Source organism: Pongo abelii, chromosome 14 (assembly GCF_028885655.2).
Source record: "Pongo abelii isolate AG06213 chromosome 14, NHGRI_mPonAbe1-v2.0_pri, whole genome shotgun sequence".
NCBI classification, from domain to species: Eukaryota; Metazoa; Chordata; class Mammalia; order Primates; family Hominidae; genus Pongo; species Pongo abelii.
This window is the reverse complement of record NC_071999.2, coordinates 47,430,902-47,454,789: the sequence shown is the minus strand read 5'-3', so window position 1 is coordinate 47,454,789 and position 23,888 is coordinate 47,430,902. Positions and strand designations below refer to the sequence as shown.

Below are 23,888 nucleotides of genomic sequence, written 5' to 3'. Positions count from 1 at the left end.
ATGACCACAGAATTAGCAATTATCCCGTAATTTTAAAAGTGTGGTTGAATTTGTTTCTGTTAGCATTAAGTTTTCCACTTACATAAAAACTTACTACACAAAAGCTTTGGGGAAAATGAATCAGTCTTATGTTCTCTATCTAGCATTAGAAGCTAGTGAAGATAATGATATAATTAAACTCAATATCCTTATGAAAAAAAGAACAATAATGGCTGATTTGTATCTCTAAATAGCTACATTAATTAAATTCCAGTCTCTGGAAACACTGAGATTTGGGGGGAGAATACACAAATGTTTTTAAATGTTAATTTTGTACAATAAAACTAAGGTTATTCTGGCCATTCTTTTTTACTTATAGCACAGGGAGACTTAAAATAAAAAGCTGGAAGTCCCCAAAATATATTATTCTACCAACAATAAGCTCATGCTTCCATAGTGTTACGTGACTTTCCCTTGATTCTCATTCCTAAGGGCAGGAAAATTGCAGTCACTTCTTTATATGTACAACTTCGCCCAGTGCAGGGCACAATAAGTACCCAATGAGAATTTGCTGGTGAGGGTGAATACATCTAGTGTGTTAGAATTCAAGTTCTGGAACATCCACTTACAGACTAACTGCCTTGGAAAGAATGTAGGTAGGAAACCTGAATTCACTATCGTAGAAAATTCTCAGCATGCCATTTTCTCACTCAAACGTTCCCTGGTTTCCTTAAGCAAAGGAAAGTGCGAATGTGCAGCATTGGAGAAGCAGGAGAACTTTGATCACGTAATCTCTCTAGACCTTGGGTTCTTGCCTGGAACACGTTGGTCTGCTACCTTGCAGTGAAGGTGGCGGGGTGGTGGTGCCCTTCCCCTTTAAGAAGACCTCAGCGGTGACTGGGCAGCAGGCATGTGTGTTTTCTTTCTGTCTGCCTGGTCCAGGAAGAAGATGGAGAACAAAGGCTTTGGGAGGGGAAAATTTTCCCTTATCCAGGGGAGTTAGAGAAGCCAAACAGCTTGGAAGACTAGGAGCCTCAGTAGAAGCTCTCTTACGTTAGCTATGAGGGAGGCAGCGACATTTCACTTCTCTTCGTGAGGAACAGGAAGACCCAGCCCCACAGAAGGCTGACTTGACCACTGTAACCCATTAGCCTGTTGCAGAGTTACAGAACACAACTAGCTCTTTAGTGGTGTTTGACTGGTTTGAACTTAAAAACTAAAAAAATTTAAAAAAAAGGATCCTCTTTTTCCTAATTCTAAAAGTAATATATAGAGATTGCAAACATTCCGTAAAATACAGAAAAATAGGCCAGGCATGGTGGCTCATGCCTGTATTCCCTGCACTTTGGGATGCTGAGGCGAGCGGATCACTTGAGTTCAGGAGTTCAAGACCAGCCTGACCAACATGGCAAAACCCCATCTCTACTAAAAATACAAAAATTAGCCGGGCATGGTGGCCAGTGCCTATAATCCCAGCTACTCAGGAGGCCGAGGCAGGAGAATCCCTTGAATCCGGGAGGTGGAGGTTGTAGCGAGCTGAGATCCTACCACTGCACTCTAGCCTGGGCAACAAGAGTGGTACTCCGTCTCAAAAAAAAAAAAAATACAGAATAATATAAAGCAGATAAAAATTACTTGGACTGGAATCATCCAGAAATTATAACATATTTAACATTTTGGAATATTTTTTCTTTTTTAAATAAAGTAATGAATAAGTACTTAAGAGTGGGATCATAATTTATATTGTTTTTAACCTTATAGTTTCCCTCTTAGTATACTGTGAGCACTGACCCATGTCCTTACATGATTTTTAATGATGCCACAGAATAGTTATATTTATCACAACTCTATTTTGGGCTATTTACATTGTTTACACCTTTGGAATTAAAAATACTGCAATGGGCGGTGGCTGACAAGATGGCCAAATAGGAACAACTCCGGTCTACAGTTCCAAGTGAGATCAATGCGGAAGGCGGGTGATTACTACATTTCCAACTGAGGTACCGGGCTCATCTCATTGGGACAGGTAAAACAGTGGGTGCACCCCACAGAGGGCGAGGAGGACCGGTGGGGGGCATCGCCTCACCCAGGAAGCACAAGGGGTCAGAGAGGGAGTTCCAAGGGAAGCCATGAGGTACTGCGCCATGAGGAACAGTGCACTCTGGCCCAGATACTATGCTTTTCGCATGGTCTTCGCAACCCACAGACCAGGAGATTCCCTCAGGCGCCTACACTAGCAGGGCCCTGGGTTTCAAGCACAAAACTGGGTGGTCATGTTTGGGCAGACACCAAGCTAGCTGCAGGAGTTTTTTTTCATACCTCCAGTGGTGCCTGGAATGCCAGCAAGACAGAATCATTTACTCCCCTGGATAGGGGGCTGATGCCAGGAAGCCAAGTGGTCTAGCTCAGTGGATCCCACCCCCACAGAGCCCAGCAAGCTAAAATCCACTGGCTTGAAATTCTCGCTGCTAGCACATCAGTCTGAAGTCAACCTGGGATGCTAGAGCTTGGTGGGGGGAGGGGCGTCCACCATTACTGAGGGTTGAGTAGGCAGTTTTCCCCTCACAGTGTAAATAAAGCCACCTGGAAGTTCAGACTGGGCAGACCCCACCTCAGTGCCACAAAGCCACTGTAGCCAGACTGCCTATCTAGATTCCTCCTCTCTGGGCAAGGCGTATCTGAAAGAAAGCCAGCTGCCCCAGTCAGGGGCTTATAGATAAAACTCCCATTTCCCTGGGACAGAGCACCTGGGGGAAGGGGCAGCTGTGGGCGCAGCTTCAGCAGACTGAAGCGTTCCTGCCTGCCAGCTCTGAAGAGAACAGCAGATCTCCCAGCACAGCGTTTGAGCTCTGCTAAGAGACAGACTGCCTCCTCAAGTGGGTCCCTGACCCCCGTGCCTCCTGACTGGAGACATCTCCCAGCAGGGGTCAACAGACACCCCATACAGGAGAGCTCTGGCTGGCATCTGGTGGGTGCTTCTCTGGGACGAAGCTTCCAGAGGAAGGAACAGGCAAAAATCTTTGCTGTTCTGCAGCCTTTGCCTGTGATACCCAGGCACAAAGGGTCTGGAGTGGACCTCCAGCAAACTCCAGCAGACCTGCAGCAGAGAGGTTTGTCTGTTAGAAGGAAAACTAACAAACAGAAAGGAATAGCATCAACATTAACAAAAAGGACGTCCACACAAAAACTCCATCTGAAGGTCACCAACATCAAAGACCAAAAGTAGATAAATCCATGAAGAGGAGGAAAAACCAGTGCAAAAAGGCTGAAAATTCCAAAAACCAGAACACCTCTTATCCTCCAAAGGATCACAACTTCTCACCAGCAAGGGAACAAAACTGGATGGAGAATTAGTTTGACCAATTGACAGAAGGAGGCTTCAGAAGGTGGGTAATAACAAACTCCTCCAAGGTAAAGGAGCATGTTCTAACCCAATGCAAGGAAGCTAAGAACCTTGAAAAAAGGTTAGAGGAATTGTTAACTAGAATAACCAGTTTAGAGAAGAACATAAATGACCTGATGGAACTGAAAAACACAGCAGGAGAACTTCGTGGAGCATACAGAAGTATCAATAGCCAAATCGATCAAGCAGAAGAAAGGATATCAGAGATTGAAGATCAACATATTGAAATAAAGTGTGAAGACAAGATTAGAGAAAAAAGAATGAAAAGGAATGAACAAAGCCTCCAAGAAATATGGGACTATGTGGAAAGACCGAACCTATGTTTGATTGGTGTACCTGAAAGTGACGGGGAGAATGGAACCAAGTTGAAAAACATTCTTCAGGCTATTATCCAGGAGAACTTCTCCAAACTAGCAAGACAGGCCAACATTCAAATTCAGGAAATATGGAGAAACCACAAACATACTCCTCGAGAAGAGCAACCCTTTCGTCCATTTTTTAAGGAGATTATTTGTTTTTTGCTTCTTGAATTGTTTAAGTTCCTTATTGGTTCTGGATATTAGACCTTTGTCGGTGCATAGTTTACAAATATTTTCTCTCATTCTGTAGGTTGTCTGTTTACTCTGTTGATAATTTCTTTTGTCTTGTAGAAGCTCTCTAGTTTAAATAGATCCCACTTGTCAATTTTTGTTTTTGTTGCAATTGTTTTTGAGGATGTTGCCATAAATTCTTTTCCAACGCCAATGTCCAGAATGGTGTTTCTTAGGTTTTCTTTTAGGATTCTTATTGTTTGAGGTCTTACATTTAAATCTTTAATCCATCTTGAATTAATTTTTGTACCTGATGAAAGGTAGGGGTCTAGTTTCATTCTTCTGCCTGTGGCTAGCCAGTTATCCCAGCACCACTTATCAAACAGGTAGTCCTTTCCCCATTGCTTGTTTTAGTCAGCCCTGTCAAGATCAGATGGTTGTAGGCTTGTGGCTTTATTTCTGGATTCTCTATTCTGTTCCATTGGTCTATGTGTCTGTTTTTGTACCAGTACTGTGCTATTTTGGTTACAGTAGCCTTATAGTTTGATGTGGGTAATGTAATGCTTTCAGCTTTGTCTTTTGCTCAGTATTGCTTTGGCTATTCAGGCTCCTTTTTGATTCCACATGAATTTTAAAACCGTTTTTCTCATCTATGAAAAATGACATTGGTAGTTCAATAGGAATAGTGTTGAATATGTAGATTGCTTTGGGCAGTATGGCCATTTTAACAATATTGATTCTTCCAATCCATGAGCATGGAATGTTTTGCCATTTGTTTGTGTCATTTATGATTTCTTTCTGCAGTGTTTTATAGTTTTCCTTGCAAAAATCTTTCACCTCCTCAGTTAGATGTATCTTTAGGTATTTTATTTTTGTATATGGCTATTGTAAATAGGATTTCATTCTTGATTTGGCTCTTAGCTTGAGTGTTATTGATGTATAGAAATGCTACTGATTTTTGTGCATTGATTTTGTATTCTGAATCTTTACTGAAGTTGTTTACAGTTCCAAGAACCTTTCAGCAGGGTCTTCAAGGTGCTATAGGTATAGAGTCATATCATCAGTAAAGACAGATAGTTTGATGACTTTTTTCCTATTTGAATGATTTTATATCTTTCTTTTGCCTGGGTTACTCTGGCTAGAACTTCCAGTGCTGTATTGAATGGGAGTTGTAAGAGTGGCCACGCTTGTTTTTTTCCAGCTCTCAGGGGGAACACTTCCAGCTTTTGTCCATTCAGTGTAATGTTGGCTGTGGGTTTATTATAGATGGCTCATTATTTTGGGTATGTTCCATCAATTCTCAGTTTGTTAATTGTTTTTATCTTGAAGGGATGTTGGATTCTACCAGAAGCCTTTTCTGCATCTATTGAGATGATGATGTGGTTTTGGTTTTTAATTCTGTTTGTGTGATGAGTCACATTTATTGACTTGTGTATGTTTAACCAACCTTGCATCCCAGAAATGAAGCCTACTTAATCATGGCAAATTCTTTTTTTATGTGCTGCTGGATTCAGTTTGCTAATATTTTGCTGAGAATTTTTGTGTCTATGTTCATCAGGGGTGTTGGCCTGTAGTCTCCTTTTTCATTGTGTCTTTGCCAGGTTTTGCTATCAGGGTGATGCTGGCTTTACTGAATGAGTTAGGGAAAAGTCTATCCTTCTCAATTTTTTGGAAAGTTTCAGTAGAATTGGTACCAGCTCTTTATATATCTTGTGGAATTTGACTGTGAATCCATCTGTTCCAGGGGTTTTTTGGTTGGTAAGGTTTTTTTTACTGATTCAATTTCAGAACTCAACATTGGTGTGTTCAGCGTTTTGGTTTCTTCCTAATTCAATATTGGGAGGTTGTATGTTTCCAGGAACTTATCTATTTCCTCTAGATTTTCTAGTTTTTGTGCATGGAGGTACTCATAATAGTCACTGTGGATCATTTGTATTTCTGTGTGATTGGTTGTGATGTCACCTTTCTTGTTTGTGCTTATTTGGACTGTCTCTCTTTGTTTATCTAGTGATCTATCAATTTCGTTTATCCTTTTAAAATCTAACTTTTGTTTTCATTGACTCTTTATATGGATTTTTGGGTCTCGGTTTCATTCTGTTCTGCTCTGATTTTTGTTACTTCTTTTCTTCTGCTAGCTTTGGAGTTGGCTTGTTCTTGTTTTCCTAGTTCCTCTAGGTGTGATGTTAGATTATTACTTTGAGACCTTTCTAACTTTTTAAGGTAAGCACTTATCACTGTAAACCCTCCTCTTAACACTGTTTTTTGCTGCATCCCAGAGGTTTTGTTATGTTGTATCACTGTTTTTATTTATTTGAAATAATTTTTTGATTTCTGCCCTAATTTTCTTGTTTATTCAAAGGTCATTCAGGGGCAGGTTGTTTAATTTCCATGTAATTGTGTGATTTTGAAAGATCTTGATATATATTTCTATTTTTCTTCCACTGTGGTCCGAGGGTGTGCTTGGTATAATTTAGATTTAAAAAAAAAATTATTCAGACATTTTTATGGCTGAGCATATAGTCAATCTTGGAGCATGTTCCATGTGCAGATGAGAAGAATTTATATTCTGTGGTTGATGGGTGGAGAATTCTGTAGATGTCTATTATGTCCAGTTGGTCACATGTCAAGTTTAAGTCCCAAATTTTTTTGTTACTTTTATGCCTGAATGATCTGTCTAATGCTGTCAGTGGAGTGTTGCAGCCCCTGAATGTTATTGTGTGGCTGTTCAGTCTTTTTGTGGGTCAGAAGTATTTGTTTTTGGAAACTGTGTGCTTCAATATTGGATGCATGTATATTTAGGGTAGTTAAGTCTTCTTGTTGAATTGAACTCTTTATCATTATGTAATGCCGTTCTCTATCCTTTTTTACTATTACTGGTTTAAAGTCTATTTTATCTTTATCTCTTTTTGTTTTATGTCTGCATGATAGATCTTTCCCCAGTCCTTATTGCTGAGCCTATGGGTGTAGTTACAAGTGAGGTGGGTCTCTTGAAAACAACAGAAAGATACTTCTTGTTTTTCTTATCCAACTTGCCACTCTGTTCGTTTTAAGTGGGGTGTTTAGACCATTTACATTCAAAGTTCATATTGATATATGAGATATTGAACCTATCATGAAGTTGTTAGCTGGTTGCTTTTGTAGTTTCTACTGTGTGGTTATTTTATAGGGTCTGTGGGCTATGTACTCAAGTGTGTTTTGTAGAAGCAAGTGTATTAGTCCATTCTCACACTGCTATAAAGATACTACCCAAGGCTGGGTAATTTATATAGAAAAGAGGTTTAATTGACTCACAGTTCTGTATGGCTGGGGTGGCCTCAGGAAACTTACAATCATAGCAGAAGAGGAAGATGCATATCTCACATGGCAGCAGGAGAGAGAGAGGGGTGAGTGAAGGGGCAAGAGCCCCCTGTAAAACCATCAGATCTTGTGAGAACTCACTCACTATCATGAGAACAGCATGAAGGACACCACCCCCATGATTCAATCACCTCCCATTAGGTCTCTCCCTTGACATGTGAGGATTACAATTCAAGATGAGATTTGGGTGGGGACACAAAGCTAACCATATCATTTCACCTCTGGCCCCTCTCAAATCTCATGTCCTCACATTTCAAAACCAATCATGCCTTCCCAGCAGTCCCCAAAAGTCTCAATGCATTCCAACATTAATTCAAAAGTCCAAGTCCAAAGTCTCATCTGAAACAAGGAAGTTCCTTCTGCATATGTTTAACAAAACTTGCATCCCAGAAAGGAAGACTACTTGATTATTGTGAATTCTTTTTTAACGTGCTGCTGGATTCAGTTTGCTAATATTTTGTTGAGAATTTTCCTGTCTATGTTCATCAGGGATATTGGCCTGTAGTTTCCTTTTGTCATTGTGTCTTTGCCAGGTTTTGGTATCAGGGTGATGCTGGCTTTATTGAATGAGTTAAGGAGAAGTCCCTCCTTCTCAATTTTTTGGAAAGTTTTGGTAGAATTGCTACCAGCTCTTCTTTGTACATCTTGTGGAATTTGACTGTGAAGCAATCTGTTCCAAAGGATGGATAAAGGAAGCCTGTAAAATCACAAGCAAGTTAGTTCCTTGTATTATACAATGTGAGTACAGGCATTGGATAAATGCTCCTATTCCAAATGGAAGAAATTGACCAAAACAAAGGGGCTACAGGCCCCATGCAAGTCTGAAATCAAACAGGGAAGTCATTAAATCTTAAAGCTCCAAAATTATCTCCTTTAACTCCATATCTCACATCTGGATCATGCTAATGCAAGAGGTGGGCTCCCATGGTCTTGGGCAGCTCTGCCCCTGTAGCTTTGCAGAATATAGCCCCCCATCCCAGCTATATTCAAGGCTGGCATGGAGCATCTACAGCTTTTCCAGACATGTAATGCAAGCTGTCAGTGGATCTACATTCTGGGATCTGGAGGACAGTGGCCCTCTTCTCACAGCTCCACTAGATAAGTGCTCCACCCAGTGGGGACTCAAAAGCAAGTTAGTCCTCAAAAGCAAGTTAGTGTGGGGTCTTCAACCCCACATTTCCCTTCCGCACTGCAGTAGCAGAGGTTCTCCATTAGGGCTCCACCCCTGCAGCACACCTTTGCCTGGACATCCAGGCACTTCCATACATCCTGTGAAATCTAGGCAGAGTTTCCCAAACCTTAATTCTTGTCTTTCTGTGCACCCACAGGACCAACACCACATGGAAGCTGTCAAGGCTTGGGGCTTGCACCTTCTGAAGCAATGGCCTAAGTTGTACCTTGGCCCCTTTTAGCCATGCCTGGGTGGCTGGCACCAAGCTCCAAGGCTGCACACAGCAGAAGGGCCCTGGACCCAGCCTATGAAACCATTTTTTCCTCCTAGGCCTCTGGGCCTGTGATGGGAGGGGCTGCCATGAAGGTCTCTGACATGCCCTGGAGACATTTTCCGCATTGTCTCGGTGATTAACATTTGACTCCTCATTACTTATGCAAATTTCTGCAGCTGGCTTGAATTTTCCCTAGAAAATGGGTTTTTTCTTTTCTATTACATCATCAGGCTGAAAATTTTTCAAACTTTTATGCTCTGCTTCTCTTTTAAGCATAAGTTCCAATTTCAAACCATCTCTTTGTGAATGCATAAAACTGAATGATTCCAGAATAATCCAGGTCACATCTTGAATGCTTTGTTGCTTAGAAATTTCTTCCACCAGATACCTTAAATCATCTCTCTCAAGTTCAAAGTTCTGCAGATCTCTAGGGCAGGGGCAAAATGTCACCAGTCTCTTTGCTAAAGCATAGCAAGAATGACCTTTGCTCCAGTTCCCAAGAAGTTTCTGATCTCCATCTGAGACCACTTCAGCCTGAACATCATTGTCCACATCATTATCAGCATTTTAGTCAAAACCATTCAGTAAGTCTCTAGGAAGTTCCAAACTGTCAAAACCATTCAGTAAGTCTCTAGGAAGTTCCAAACTTTCCCACATCTTCTTGTCTTCTTCTGAGCCCTCCAAACTGTTCCAAACTGACCATTTCTCAGTTTCAAAGTCACATCCACATTTTCACATATCTTTATAGCAGTAACCTACTCTACCAGTAGCAATTAACTGTACTAGTCCATTCTCACACTGCTATAAAGATACTACCCAAGACTTGGTAATTTATAAAGAAAAGAGGTTTAGTTGACTCACAGTTCCACATGGCTGGGGAAACCTCAGGAAACTTACAATAATGCTAGAAGGGGAAGAGGCACATCTTACATGGCAACAAACAAGAGAGAGGGGGGAGTGAAGCGGGCAGAGCTTCTTATAAAACCATCAGATCTTGTGAGAACTTGCTCACTATCACAGAAACAGCATGGGGGAAATAACCCTTATGATCCAATCACATCCCACCAGGTCTCTCCCTTGACAAGTGGGGATTACAATTCAAGATGAGATTTGGATGGGGACACAAAGCCAAACCATATCAGCAGGTATCATTCTTTCATTTCTATGTTTAGAACTCTCTTAAGGGTCTCTTGTGATCAATTAGTTGTAAACACCAGTGTACTCGGACCAGCCATTAAGGATCTCTTGTAAGCCTGGTCTAGTGGTAACAAATTCCACTAGTGCTTGCTTGTCTGCAAAAGATTTTATTTCCCCTTTGTTTATGAAGCTTAGTTTGGCAAGGTATGAAAATCCCGGATGGAATTTCTTTCCATAAAGAATGTTTAAAATAAGTTTTCAATCTCTTCTGGCTTGTAAGGTTTCTGCAGAGAAGACTGCTGTTAGACTGATGGGGTTCCCTTTGTATGAGATCTGACCTTTTTCTCTAGCTGCTTTTACAATTTTTTCTTTATTGGACATTCTGGTGACCATATGCCTTGGTGATATTCCTTTTTGTATAATATCTCACAGGTGTTCTCTGGATTTTTCATATTTGGATGTCTATCTTTCTATCGAGATTAAGAAAATTTTATTGAATTATTCCCTCAAATATGTTTTCCAGGTTGTTTACTTTTTCTCCTTCTCTCTCAGGAATATCAATAATTCATAGATTTGGTTGCTTTACATACTCTCATATTTCTTGAAGACTTTGTCCATTTCCTGAAATTCTTTTTTCTTTATTTTTGTCCAACTGGATTAATTCAAAAGATCAGTCTTTAAGCTCAACATCAGAGTTTAAATACAAAAGGAGCTCTTTCTGCATAGCTTGCTGTTCCTCAAACCCTGTGTTTCTTAAGGCTTAAAAACACTTTGTATTTCCATTTCTTATTTGCTGTCAACCTATCCTCAGACATCCTGACTTTCCACCCACTTCTATGTGTGACATTGGAGTTACATCATTATCTTTGTTTTCTGAATCCCCATATGTGAACTCCAGTCTCTGTGAGTTATTAGTTCTGTGAGTACTTGACCTGATCTAGCTATACTTGGTATTTCTGTCATGCTCTTTATTCTTTCTGTGACCCATTTCACACAAACATCCACCAAAGCTAGGCATTCTCCAATTTGCATTTGATAAGACATGACAGAGCCACATCAGAACCTGTAATCATAATCTGCTACTGCCTTAAGCTTAGTGAGCAGTGTCCATGTTACTGAACTCCACCATCTGCAGAGTCCTTAGAGGCCTCCAAGAGGTTCTCTGGGTCTTCTCAATCTCTGCTCCTTCCAACAGGGGAGCTCCCAAGGCAAATTGTGGAAGTAGACCAAGTCCACCCTGGGCCCATTTAGGAAACTCCTGTCTGCTTAAGCCTATTACTGCTTCTCTAGACAGCTCCAGATTTTATAATTCTTCTTTCTTAAAATTTACCACTCCCATATTCTAGTCCTGCATGGTCTTTACTGGACTAATCAATGCTGATGTGTGAATGACAGGGTATATGTTATCCTACTCAAGTAAGACAACTACACTTTAACAAAAACTTTCTGGAGATAGTGTTGTAACCCAAAGGAAATCCTCTTAAAAAGCTCTATTCCAACTCTAAGAAGTCTGCTAGAGGATAGGCATTTGTGGCAAATAAAGCTTGCAGTGCTTCTGAAATTATAGGATGTAACCAGCTCTTTATTCTGCCTGAACATAATGCCAGTCCTCATGGCATATGAATCCTTGTAAGAAGTGTCACCAGATGCAAAGTAGTGGGAAATGGAGAAGTGTTAATCTTATGCACATTAGCTTGAAGGGGAAGACAATCATTAAGTATCCAATTTATTTTGCTGCTTCTTCCTGGGAGGGAAGAAAAGGAATTAACATTTATTGAAACTCAACTGTGGGCTAGTTATTATGCTGGAAACTTGATATTCACCATCTCATTAGTTCTAAGAATAGCTATCATTTGTTAAGTGCTTGCTTTGTGCCATATTCTAAACTAAGAGCTTTAAATATATTACTTATTTGAATCCTACTGACAATCCTATAAAATAAGTATTATTATCTTTCATTTTACTAGGCAGAAACAAGGCTAGAGAAGGTAACTTGCCTAGTACTATGCAACTAATCAGTGGCAGAGTAGGAATCAGACTTTGATCTAACTTCAAAACCTGTGTCTTTAACATAGTCCTCTAAGACAGCTATAATAATCCCATTCTTCAGATGAGGAAACTGAGACTCAAAAAAGTTAAGTAATTTGCTCTTTGTCACAGAGCCAATTGGTGATGAACCCAGTTTCCTCAAATTCAGGTCTACCTTAGTATAAAGCCCTTATGTTCCTACTTGTTGACCCTTGGCAGGAGTTGAAGAGATGTCCTCCTCTCAAAGACCTTTATTTCAGCAGATGGGTCATTCCAGGATAAATAATGTGGGTGTTATCAGAAAATATGTACAAAATGCACAAGAACCACTCCTCAAGATAAAAGTTGACCTAAATGTCTGGGGTTTAATCTTTGTCAATAATACTATGCTGACCTTCAAATGTCTTTCTCTAAATTTCACCATCACCACACTTCAGTGTATGATGAGGAAGGGCTTGGTTATTGAGAGAAGGCTCCAGTCGTATTTGCTATATATACATAATTGCTTATATTGCTTATTCCAATGAAATAACGAATACTAGGAGTGCAGAGGGTAGAAAATAGGGTACAGCCAATGTTGAAATGAAGTTCAAAGCAATGACTAAAGGTGTTAACATAAAATTATTCTGGAAGAAGAGATTTGTTGGGGTGGAAGGGATGTGGACAACTGTGAAAAGAACTATGCCTGAGAGGGGGTGGTGGCAAAGACAGACAGAAACAGATCAGAGAAATAAACAGGCTTCAAGCCATTCTGTGTCAGGAAAAAAAAACAACAAGGCCTTTACATCTTTCCCCAGAGCTGTCCTTGGGTAATTTCTAGCTCATGAATTCTCCCTGAAGGCTGCCAGGTGGCCTTGGCCTGCACTTCTTTGAGGCTGATTTTGTGACTTCACTTCCCGGTTATAACCTATGCTGGGAGCACATAGGATCTGGCAGACCCACTGTGAATTCAAGGCAGACATTCAAGTAGATGACTGCATAAGGTAAAGTGTGTTGACTAGGGGAAAGAGCACTGATTTGGGAACTAGCAGACTAGTTTTAATCTCATCTCTACCACTGAAAGTTTTCTAACTTCTCAGTGCCTCAGTTTCCCTAAGGTTGGAGGGATAAGTGCAAATTATTGTAAGAAGTGTCACATGAAACCATCTAGGACAATGCCTGGCACATGGCAGATGTTCTTTCACCTTGCATAGGTCTTTTTAATATAAGAAGGTATAAATCCTACCTACCTTGAACTTAAAACAAATTTTTCCTTTCCTCCCATAGGTTTTAGGTGAAAAGTATAGTCCTCTTCAGAATCCATATCAAATTATTGTTAATATTTTTATGATACCAAATTTTAAACCTTTAATCATGGGCATGATTTTTTGGAAATATCTAAAAATCATTTAGCACCAAGCCTGGTGAATAAACTAGATAATATGTTTTTTTCATTAACAAGGAAAGAAGGGAGAGAAGAAAGAAGGAAGACAGAAAATTGCCCAAAGTACTGATTTTCTTGGGTGACTCAAACTGACAAAATGTTAGTCCAAAAAGAAGTTTCTAAAAATTGCAGCAATTTGGAATAAGAACCTACTTTGAAAGGAACAAGAAAATAACATTCATTTGGATATGAATGTCCTTTTGAACTTGACAAAAAAAAGCATGCAGTCACACCTTGTAAGCCTCTGAAAACAGGAAAGAGGGAAGGGATCAGATGATGCAAAATCTCTCATTCATCCTTTCTCAGATTCTACTGGGTTGGCTATATCCTCCTTGCTGGCTGTGTATACAGTACCTCTATAAGGAAAAATAGACTGTAACATATTTACTCCTATTGTTTTCTCCGGTTTTACAAGCTTTCCTGGGAAATAGCACAGAAATACCAGTCTGAAAATTGAAGTTAAAGGAAGCAGATTCTAATACTGATTGTATATGTGATGTTGGGTGTTACTTGTCCTCTCTGAACCGCAGTTTCCTACTCTGTTCATCTGTAAAAGGGCAGGATTCATTTTAGGTCTGATTGGATTAATACAGTATTTTGCTCTTGCCACACTCCGTTCTTCTCAGGGAAGCAACATGATTCTCACATGTAGATGCAGAGGTGGATTTACCAGGAAGTCATAAAGCATGAGATTTAGGGCCACTCATCTGCACAAATTATTCCTGCGCCCTGGAGGTGATGATGTGTTCACAGGGTCATATATTTTTGTAAAATTTGCCAATGTAGGTATCTTTGTGTGTTTTTTAAAATTATTTCTTTCTTTCTATTATTATTATTATTATTATTATTATTATTATTATTTTGAGACAGGATCTCTCTCTCTCACCCAGGCTGGAGTGTAGTGGCCTGATCACAGCTCACTGCAGCCTTTAACTCCTGGGCTCAAGCCATCCTTCTGCCTCAGCTTCCCAGGTAGCTGGGACTACAGGTGTGCTCTACCATACCTGGTTAAATTTTTTTACTTTTTGTTTTTGTAGAGATAAGGTCTTTCTATGCTTCCCAGGCTGGTCTCAAACTCTTGGACTCAAGGTATCCTCCCTCCTCGGCTTCCTAAAGTTCTGGGATTACAGGCATAAGCCACCATGCCCGGCCTGTATTCTTGTTCTTAAAGAGGGTTTCCAACATTGCTTAAGGCTCAAGCTCCACAAAACCTGGATCTGCCCATATATAGAAGACATGTTTCTTCCAAATCCACCATAAAATTCAGACTTCATGGAAAGCAGACAAAACCATCAAGTGATCAAATAAGAAAAGTCCAGAAGCTAGCTTTAAAAGCAAGCACTTTCAAGTTCCTCTACCTCTCATCTCCTCTTTGACTTATTCTGTTTTTTTGTTTTGTTTTGTTTTGTTCTGTTTTGTTTTGTTTAAGAACAAGAAGTAGAGACTTTAAATGGTAAAATGGTTGACCCAAATTCACAACCTAGATTGAAGTCATAAAATGCACTCCTGATAATTGTTCTCTGCTCCAGTACCAGGGGCAACAAAAACCCTGAAAGCATGTGGTTATCTACTTCACTAACTGCACAAATCATAAAATGCAGAGCAAAACCAGTGAAACTGGATAAACAGCCAGTTGTCATTCCTTGAAGGCCAGTTGTCACATTCACCTCATGTTTTTCTACATCATGTAAAATAGAGTATCCAAGAGCTGTTTTTCAGGCAAGTGGAGATTATTTCTACTCTCAATTACAGTGACTAAAACAGTAAGAAGTGCACTGGGAAGAGAGAATGGGCCGGCATTTATTTAATTAGTTTTCAAGACAGAGTCAGTCTTCACAAAAATGAGTTGGGGGTGTATGTGCTTAAGGTTCCTCCCAGTTGCTATGGCTTGCCTTCCTCACAGACATCTGTGGCTTGACATCTTCACAGCCCCTGCCTCTGGCTTGCCTTTAGGGTACCAGTAGTATGTGTTCTCCTGCTGCAGCCTCACAGGCCATCTCCAGGTTCTCAGAGCTTGAAGACTGTCTGGGTACCCACACCTCACCAAGCTGCACGGAGTCTCAGCTCCTCTCCACTTGGGGGGCATCAACCCTGGTGTATTCTATTCCCACAGGGAAAACATTGTCACCATGAGATTGCTAAACACAAATCTGACTTCAGCTGCAGGGAAGCCAGGAGAATTGTCCTTGGGGGGTAAACTACACACACACACACACACACACACACATATTTATTCAAGTTGTTGGGAATGTGAGCTACGATGTGATGTTTCACAAGCCACTTATGCAATGGTCAGCCTACTTCCTGAAATTGATTCCACTGGTGGTGCCAGTAGAAGAAATATATCATGGAAATTTTTTAAACAAACAATAATTATGCATGTATTAAACTCTACATTCCTTTGTCCATGAAATTCTTTCCTTCCCTATCTTGTTCACTTCTGTGCTTCTAGTTCTTTGCTCTGCCTCTACCCATAACCAATATTGTCCTCTGGAGACATAAGTTGTCAAACTCTCTTAACATTCATTCATAAAAATGTTTATTGAGTGTCTACCTTTTGTCAACACTGTGTTTTGCTCTTAGAAATGAAAACTAAGAAGAAATGGCTCCTGCACTTATGGACTATACAGTCCAGTGGGAATGATGAAAAAGTAACAGAAGCCACAGTGCACTGCAGTTAAGTATTGAGATCAGGTTTACTCATAGGATGTCTATACCTGAATCTATTCAAATGCTTTCAGGGGATGCCTGGAAGAGATGTTCAGTGGAGTCTCAGACACACTCCCTAGATGTGACCAAAGAAGCTCTGCAGTGATCCAAATATTTCATTTGGAGAAAACGTTCTACTCTATTCAACACATATAATGAATATCTAGTGCTTTGGTTTTCTATTGCTGCCACAAAAATTACCACAAACCTGGCAGCTTAAAACGACACTCATTTATTATTTCACAGTTTTATAGGTCAGATGTCCAGCAGACTTGGCTGGGATTCTGCTTAGGATCTCACAAGTCCAAACTCAGTGTGTCAAGGCTCTTCATGGGAGGTTCTAAGGGAGAATCCACTCTCTGGTCCATTCATGTTGTCGACAGAATTCATTTCCTTCTCATGGTTCCCGTGTTTCCCCACTGTCTTGAAGCCAGCAATGGTGGATTTAGCACTTGTCATACTTCACAGCCCTCTGACTTCCCCTGTACCTTCCTCTTATGATTTCAAGGGCTCATATGATTATATCTGGCCTACCTGGGTAATCCAGGATAATTGCCCTACTTTAAAGCTTTTTAGGAATAATTCATTGATACATAATATATCGCAAGTCCATTTCTCTTCCTTAGGAAACATTTCATTTCCCCCATATTTTGTCTGTAGAATTTTTGTCCCAATCCTAAAGAGGAAGTTGGCAGTTAACCCTAACACAATGAAAAAACAAAATTCTGTGGAAGTTCTGTCATGAGAAAGAAATCCATGAGAGAGATTAACAGGTTCTAAATTCTACACCTCATACCTGTTAGAATGTCTGTTATTTAAAAAGAAAGAAAAAAGAATAATAAATGTTGGTAAGGATGTGGAGGAACTGGAACCAGTGTTGGTAGGACTGTAAAATGGTGCAATTGCTATGGAAAATAGTGTGGTAATTCCTCAAAAATTAAAAATAGAACTACTGTATGATCCAGCAATCCCATTTCTGGGTATATATCCAAAAGCATTGAAAGCAGGGTGTCGACATGTTCATAGCAGCATTATTCCCACAATAGCCAAAAGGTAGAAGCAACCCAAGTGTTCATCAAAGGATGAATGGATAAACAAAATGTTCTATATACACACAGTGGAATATTATTCAGCCTTAAAAAAGGGAGGAAATCCTGTCACATGCTACAACATGGATGAACCTTGAAGACATGCTAAATGAAATCATCTAGTCGCAAAAAGACAAATATTGTATGATTCCACTCATATGAGGTACCTAGAGTAGTCAAATTCATAGAAACAGAAAGTAGAATGGTGGTTACCAAGGGGCTGAGGAGAAGAGGAAAATTGGAGTTGTTATTTAAACTCCTGCAAGACGAAAAAGTTCTGGAGATCTGTTTCACAACAATGTGAATATACTTAACACTACTGAACTGTATGCTATAAATGGCTAAGTGGTAAATTTTAAATAAGTATTAATATCATATTTTTTTAAAGCAGAACATACCAACACCAAGAGTGAACCCTAATTTAAACTATGGACTTTGGGTGATAATGATTTCTCAGTTCGGGTTAATTGGTTGTAACAAATGCACCATTCTGGTACAGGATGTTGCTAGTTTGGGAGGCTGTGCTTGTGTAGGGGCAGAAGGTATGGGAATTCTCTATACTTTCTGATCAATTTTGCTGTGAACCTCAAACTTCTCTAAAGAATAAATCTAGTTAAAAAATACTTCTGAGTTTTAGACTATGCAAACATTGTAAATATCCGACAATACCTTCAGAAAAACTTGCTTATGCCATGAGTGAGGACGTCAGTGGATGGCCTCAAAGACAACGTCAGTGTGTTGTAACACAAGCCATAACCTATGGTCAATTCTTGCTCCTTTGGGAGTCACTCCTTTGGAAGAAGCAGAACTCCTTCTTTCTTCATCTGCAACATAAGGGAACACATTAAGTGACCACTAAGGCCGATTTGACCGGTACATAACTTTATGAGACTATGATTGTAGGTTCCATACATAATTTTCATTGAGTAAAAGGTTGTAAAATAGATGACTTAACTTAGGATTTATGTTTGTGATTCATGATTATGTAATACTTCCCAGATTCCCCATTTAGAGATGTAACAACAATGACTGTGTCCATGAATTCACACCTAACTGTAATTTGAATTTTCATATCCAGGACCTAAAAGCAATTAAGCTGTTCTTCCTTAAAAAAATATACAGCCACAAAACAAAGCTCAACGAATTTTAAAAGATCAACATTATAGAAACTATCTTTTTCTAAAAGTGGTAAAAATAAACTAGAAATCAATAGCAGAAGGAAAACTGGAAATACACAAATAAGTGGAAATTTAAAAACACCATCTTAAACAACCAATAGGTCAAAGAAAAAGTCATAAGAGAAATTAGAAAATATCTTGAGACAAATAAAAATAAAGCTTATGAGATATAGGAAAAGCAGTGCTAAGAGGAGAGTTTGTAGCTGTAAACATACAATTAAAAGAAGAAGAAAGATCTCAAGTTAAAAACCTAACTTTACACCTCAAGGAACCTGAAAAAGAAAAACAAACTAAACCTAATGCTAGCAGAAGGGAGAAAATAAAGATTAGAGCAGAGACAAATGAAATAGAAAATAGGAAAACAATGGAAAACTACGTAAAACTAAGAGTTAGTTATTTGAAAATATCAAAAATTGACAGTCCCTTCAACAAATGATATTGGGAAAACTAGATATCCTCATGCAAAAGAATGAAATTGAACGCTTATGTTACATCATGTTCAAAAATTAACTTGGGCTAATGACCCAAAGGTAAGAACCCAAACTTACAAAACTGTCAGAAGAAAAAGGGGGAAAGCTTTATGATATTGAATCTGGCAATGATTTCTTAGAAATGACACGAAATAGGCAACAGATGCAAAATAGGTAAATGAGACTATTTCAAACTCAAAAACTTTTGTTCATCAATAGACACAATCAGCAGACTGAAAAGACAACCTATGGAATGGGAAAAATATTTACAAATTATATATCTCATAAGGGGTTGGTGTCCAAAATATATAAAGAACTCCTACAACTTAACAATAAAAAATCAAATAACTTGATTTTTAAATGGGCACAGGACTTGAATAGACATTTCTGCAAAGAAGATATACAAGTGGCCAAGAAGCATATGAAAAGATGTTCAACATCACTAATCATTAAAGAAATGCACTTCAAAACCACAATGAGATATCACCTCATACCTATTAGGATGGCTACTATCAACAACTCAGAAAATAACAAGTGCTGACAAGAATGTAAAAAAAAATTGGAACTCTTGCATACTGTCGGTAGAATTGCAAATGGTGCAGCTGCTACGGAAAACAGTATGACAATTACTCCAAAAATTAAAAATAGAACTATTATATGATCCAGTAAGCCCACTTCTGGGTATGCATCCTAAATAATGGAAAGGAGGGTCTCAAAGAGATATTTGCACACCCATGTTTATAGCAGCATTATCCACAATAGTTAAGAGGTGGAAGCAACCCAAGTGTCCATGGACAGATGAATGGATTAACAAAATGTGTATATCCACATAATGAAATATTATTCAGCCTTAAAAAGGAAGGAAACCCTGTCACATGCTACAACATGGATGAATCTTGAGAACGTTATGCTAAGTGAAATAAGTCAGTTACAAAATGACAAATACTGTGTGATTCTACTTACGTTAGGTATCTAAAGTAGTCAAATTCATAGCTATAAAACGTAGAATGAAAGTTACTAGGGAATGGGGATAGGAGACAAATGAGAATTGTTTTTTAATGGGTATGGTTTTAGTTCTGCAAGAAGAAAAAGTCCTGGAGATCTGATTCACAACAATGTGAATATACTTAACACTACTGAACTGTACACTTAACACTAGAAATTTATGACATGTGCTTTTTTCCACAATAAAAAAATTCTTACAGTTCATATTTTTCACTCCAACTGGATACAGCCACATGGTTTTCATCTCTATCTCCAAATATATAGATATTTATTATGATTTGGTGGGTGAGACCTGTAAAAGAGGTGACAGAGTTAACGCTACACTTAGGAATGGCCTCAAGAGCAGTAGAGCACCGTGGGCAACAGAGAGTACCAGATCACAACTCAAACTCATTGTCTCCAGCCCCATCAAGTCATGGCAGGGGCCACCAAGCCAGTTCATTCTATCAATGGGCAAATCTCCTACTTCATTATGTCAGGGTTGGATTCTGTTCCTGTCTTCATGAGACTCATAATTTCTCTTCAAGTTTTTGTGTTCTCTCTGCTATCTTCCCTTCCAGCTTGTTTTTCCTAGCTCTTGATGTTTCTATTCTCAAACTCTTCCAGAAACACATTCTCCACCCCCCTGAATGTTGAATGAATATTGGTTCTCCCTAAAGGATACCCCTTCTGCTGGGAATCCTCTAGAGAGACGCTGAAATTTTCTCAACAGTGGGCCTATAATATTGGTCGAATGAGTGAGTGAATGAATAAATGAATGAATAAGAGCCAGTCCATCAGTGTGGCTCTGCAATATTTTGTGGCCCCTGATAAGCCATATCTCCCACCCTTCTCAGAAGTTAAAGTCTTAATCACTTCTCACCATTCCTTTATCTTCCTTTATTTGTTCCTTCCCTTCAATATGTAGACATGTCCAAGTCTCTCATCTTAAAAACAGTTTTCCTGGCCAGGCACAGTGGCTCATGCCTGTAATTCCAGCACTTTGTGAGGCCGAGGCGGGCAGATCACTTGAGGTCAGGAGTTCGAGACCAGCCTGGCCAACATGGTGAAACTCCGTCTCTACTAAAAATACAAAAATTAGCTGGGTGTGGTGGCACACACCTATAATCCCAGCTACTGGGAAGTCTGAGGCAGGAGAATCGCTTAAACTGGGGAGGTGGAGGTTGCAGTGAGCCGAGATTCTGCCATTGCACTCAAGTCTGGGCAAAGAAGCGAGACTCCGTCTCAAAAAAAAAAGTTTTCCTTCAAACCCTACATCCTCTCTATCTTCCACTTTCTTGCCTTCTTTTCAGGCTAACTTTCTTTAAAATTGTGTCAGCACAATTTTAAAGCACAATTTTAAAGTAGAGTTATCTCTACTTTCACATTTCCTATTCTGTTATTTTTGAAAATTTTATTATGACATAATTTATACATACAGACAAGTATACAGAATAATAGCACTCCATATACATATCACACATTTTTAAATCTTAAATTTTATATTGGCTTCAACTCTTACTTTTTAAGAAATACAACATTTCAAGTGCAATTGAAGTTCCTGTATATACCACCATAATCTTACTTTCCCCTTTTCTCCAACAATAATTGCACCCTAATTTTAATATCTATCAGTCTAATGAAAGTTGCTGTATATTACTAATACAAACATGTATATTCATATACAATTCATATTTATAAATTTTTGAAACTTTTTGTAAATAATATTCCTCTGTCTGAATATATTTCATTTATTAATTATTCAAAATATATGTATTGCATCCTTACTACATGTCAGGCACAACTTTGGGATCTTAGAATATATTAGTGAAACACAATCAAGACCCTCACCCTTCTGGACCTTACTGTTTTTTATGGAATTAGATCATCATAAACAATGAGTGTATTAGTCTGTTTTCACACTGCTATAAAGAACTACCTGAGACTATATAATTTTTTGATTCACAGTTACGCATGGCTGGTGAGGCCTCAGGAAACTTACAGTCATGGCAGAAGGCAAAAGGAAAGGAAGGATGTCTTACATGGCAGCAGGAGACAGAGTGTGAAGATGGGGTGCCACACACATTTTGTTGTTTTTTTTTTTTGAGACGGAGTCTTGCTCTGTCACCCAGGCTGGAGTGCAGTGGCGCAATCTTGGCTCACTGCAACCTCCACCTCCTGGGTTCAAGCGATTCTTGTGCCTCAGCCTCCTGAGTGGCTGGGATTACAGGTGTGCGCCACCACACCTGGTTAATTTTTGTATTTTTAGTAGAGACAGGGTTTCACCATATTGCCCAGGCTGTTCTTGAACTCCTGACCTCAGGTGACCCATCCGCCTCGGCCTCCCAAAGTGCTGGGATTACAAGCATTAGCCACCGCGCCTGGCCATGTTAGAAAGTGATAAATACTATACAAAAGGTCATGAACGCAAGTAAGGTGGGTTGGTAGCATCAGTTGTAGAGGAGGTGGCAATTTTAAATAGAGTGGTCAAGGCAGGCCTTATTGAATTTGTGACATTGGATCAAATACTTAAAGAAGGTAAGAAATATGGAAGAAATGTGCTTCAGGCAGAAGGAAACATCCAGTGCAAAGGCCCCTGAGGCAGAGGAATGTCTACAATGTTTAAGGATCAGCAGAGAGGCCAGTGTGGCTGGAATGAAGCAAATCAAAGGAAGATCAATAAGATTATAATGAGGGCCAGATTATAGACAGCCTTGAAGGCTATGGTAAGAACTTTGACTTTGACTCTGAGTGCAATAAAGAGCAACTGCAGTTTTGACCAGAATACCCCAGGTTAGGTGTATATGCTCTTGTTGATGAATATCTAGATTGTTTCCAATCTTTTATTGTTACAAATGACGCCCTAATAAACATTCTTGAGCATTTCTTCTTGAGCCCATGTGCAAGTTCCTCTGGAGAATATACCTAAAAGTGGAATATCTAGATCATAAGTATATGTATTTTCAGAGCTTATCAAATTGCTCTGAAAAGTGGTTGTATTAATACCAATTTGTTATTCTACTTAGCACTGTATGAGAGTTCTAGTTTATCCACTCATCCACAACATTGAGTATTTTCAGCTATTTTGTAATTTTTTATTTCAATGTTAACTAGTAAAGTTGGGCATTTTTAAATATGTTTATTGGCCATATGCATTTTATTTTTTGTTAATTGTCTATTTATATCCTGTTTTCATTTTATATTGCTTTTAATGCATTTCTTATTGATTTGTCAGAGTTATTCACATATTATTGATATCAAGATTTTATCAGTTATATGCATATATTGCTTTTCTTTTGCTACTGTAATAAATTGCCACAAACTTAGTGGCTTGAACAACACATACTTATTGTTTTACATTGCTGTAGATTGGAAGTTCAACATGGGTCTTAATGAACTAAAATCATAGTTTTGACTGGGGTGCATTTATGGAGCTTAGAAGGAAGAATCCCTTTTCTTGCCTTTTCCAGCTTCTAGAGGCCACCCCTGTTCCTTGCTCACAGCTCCTTCCTTCATCTTCAAAACCCAGCAATGTTGCATCTCTGACCATTCTTCCATAGTCATACCTCATCTGACCATAGCCAAGAAAGGTTCTCCATTTTTAAGGATTCATTCAGGATTATCTCCCCCATCTCAAGGTCCTTAACCTTAGTCACAAATACAAATTCCCTTTTGCAATGTAAGGTAACATATTCACAGATTCTAGGGATTAGGATGTCGAGAGAATGGTTTGATAAATCTCCATAAGCCTATTCCCCAGATTCAACAATTACCAACATTTCATCACATTTGCATTAGCTCTTTGGTCCTTGCTTTTTAAAATATTTTTTCAGTGAGGTACAGCTTACCTACAATAAAATACATAGATTTTAAGAGCAAGATATAGGACATTTCTATCCCCCAAAAGGTTTCCTCCTGCCCCTTTGCTGAATCCTACCCCCCACACCAGCACCGCCAGCATCCCCTAGGCAGCCATTGTTTTTATTTCCATCTTAAATGTAGTAATAGAATCTTTTGCAGCTGGCTTGTTTTATTCAAAATAATGTCTTAGAAGTGTGTTCATGTTGTTCCATGTATCAGTAGTTCCTCCCTTTTTACTGCTGAGTATTCTTCTAATGCCTAAATATGCCACAATTTGCTTATTTATTCTGCTAGTC

General features: G+C 39.1%; 1 long non-coding RNA gene across 1 annotated transcript; it reads right to left on the bottom strand.

Moving 5' to 3' along the window:
• Positions 1–16,220: 16,220 nt before the first annotated feature.
• LOC134759850 (uncharacterized) lies at positions 16,221–20,044 on the bottom strand. The gene is made up of 2 exons (XR_010136696.1): positions 19,951–20,044; positions 16,221–17,923 (listed from the first exon to the last, which is right to left on the bottom strand). It is a non-coding gene; the product is annotated as an uncharacterized LOC134759850 (long non-coding RNA).
• Positions 20,045–23,888: the final 3,844 nt, after the last annotated feature.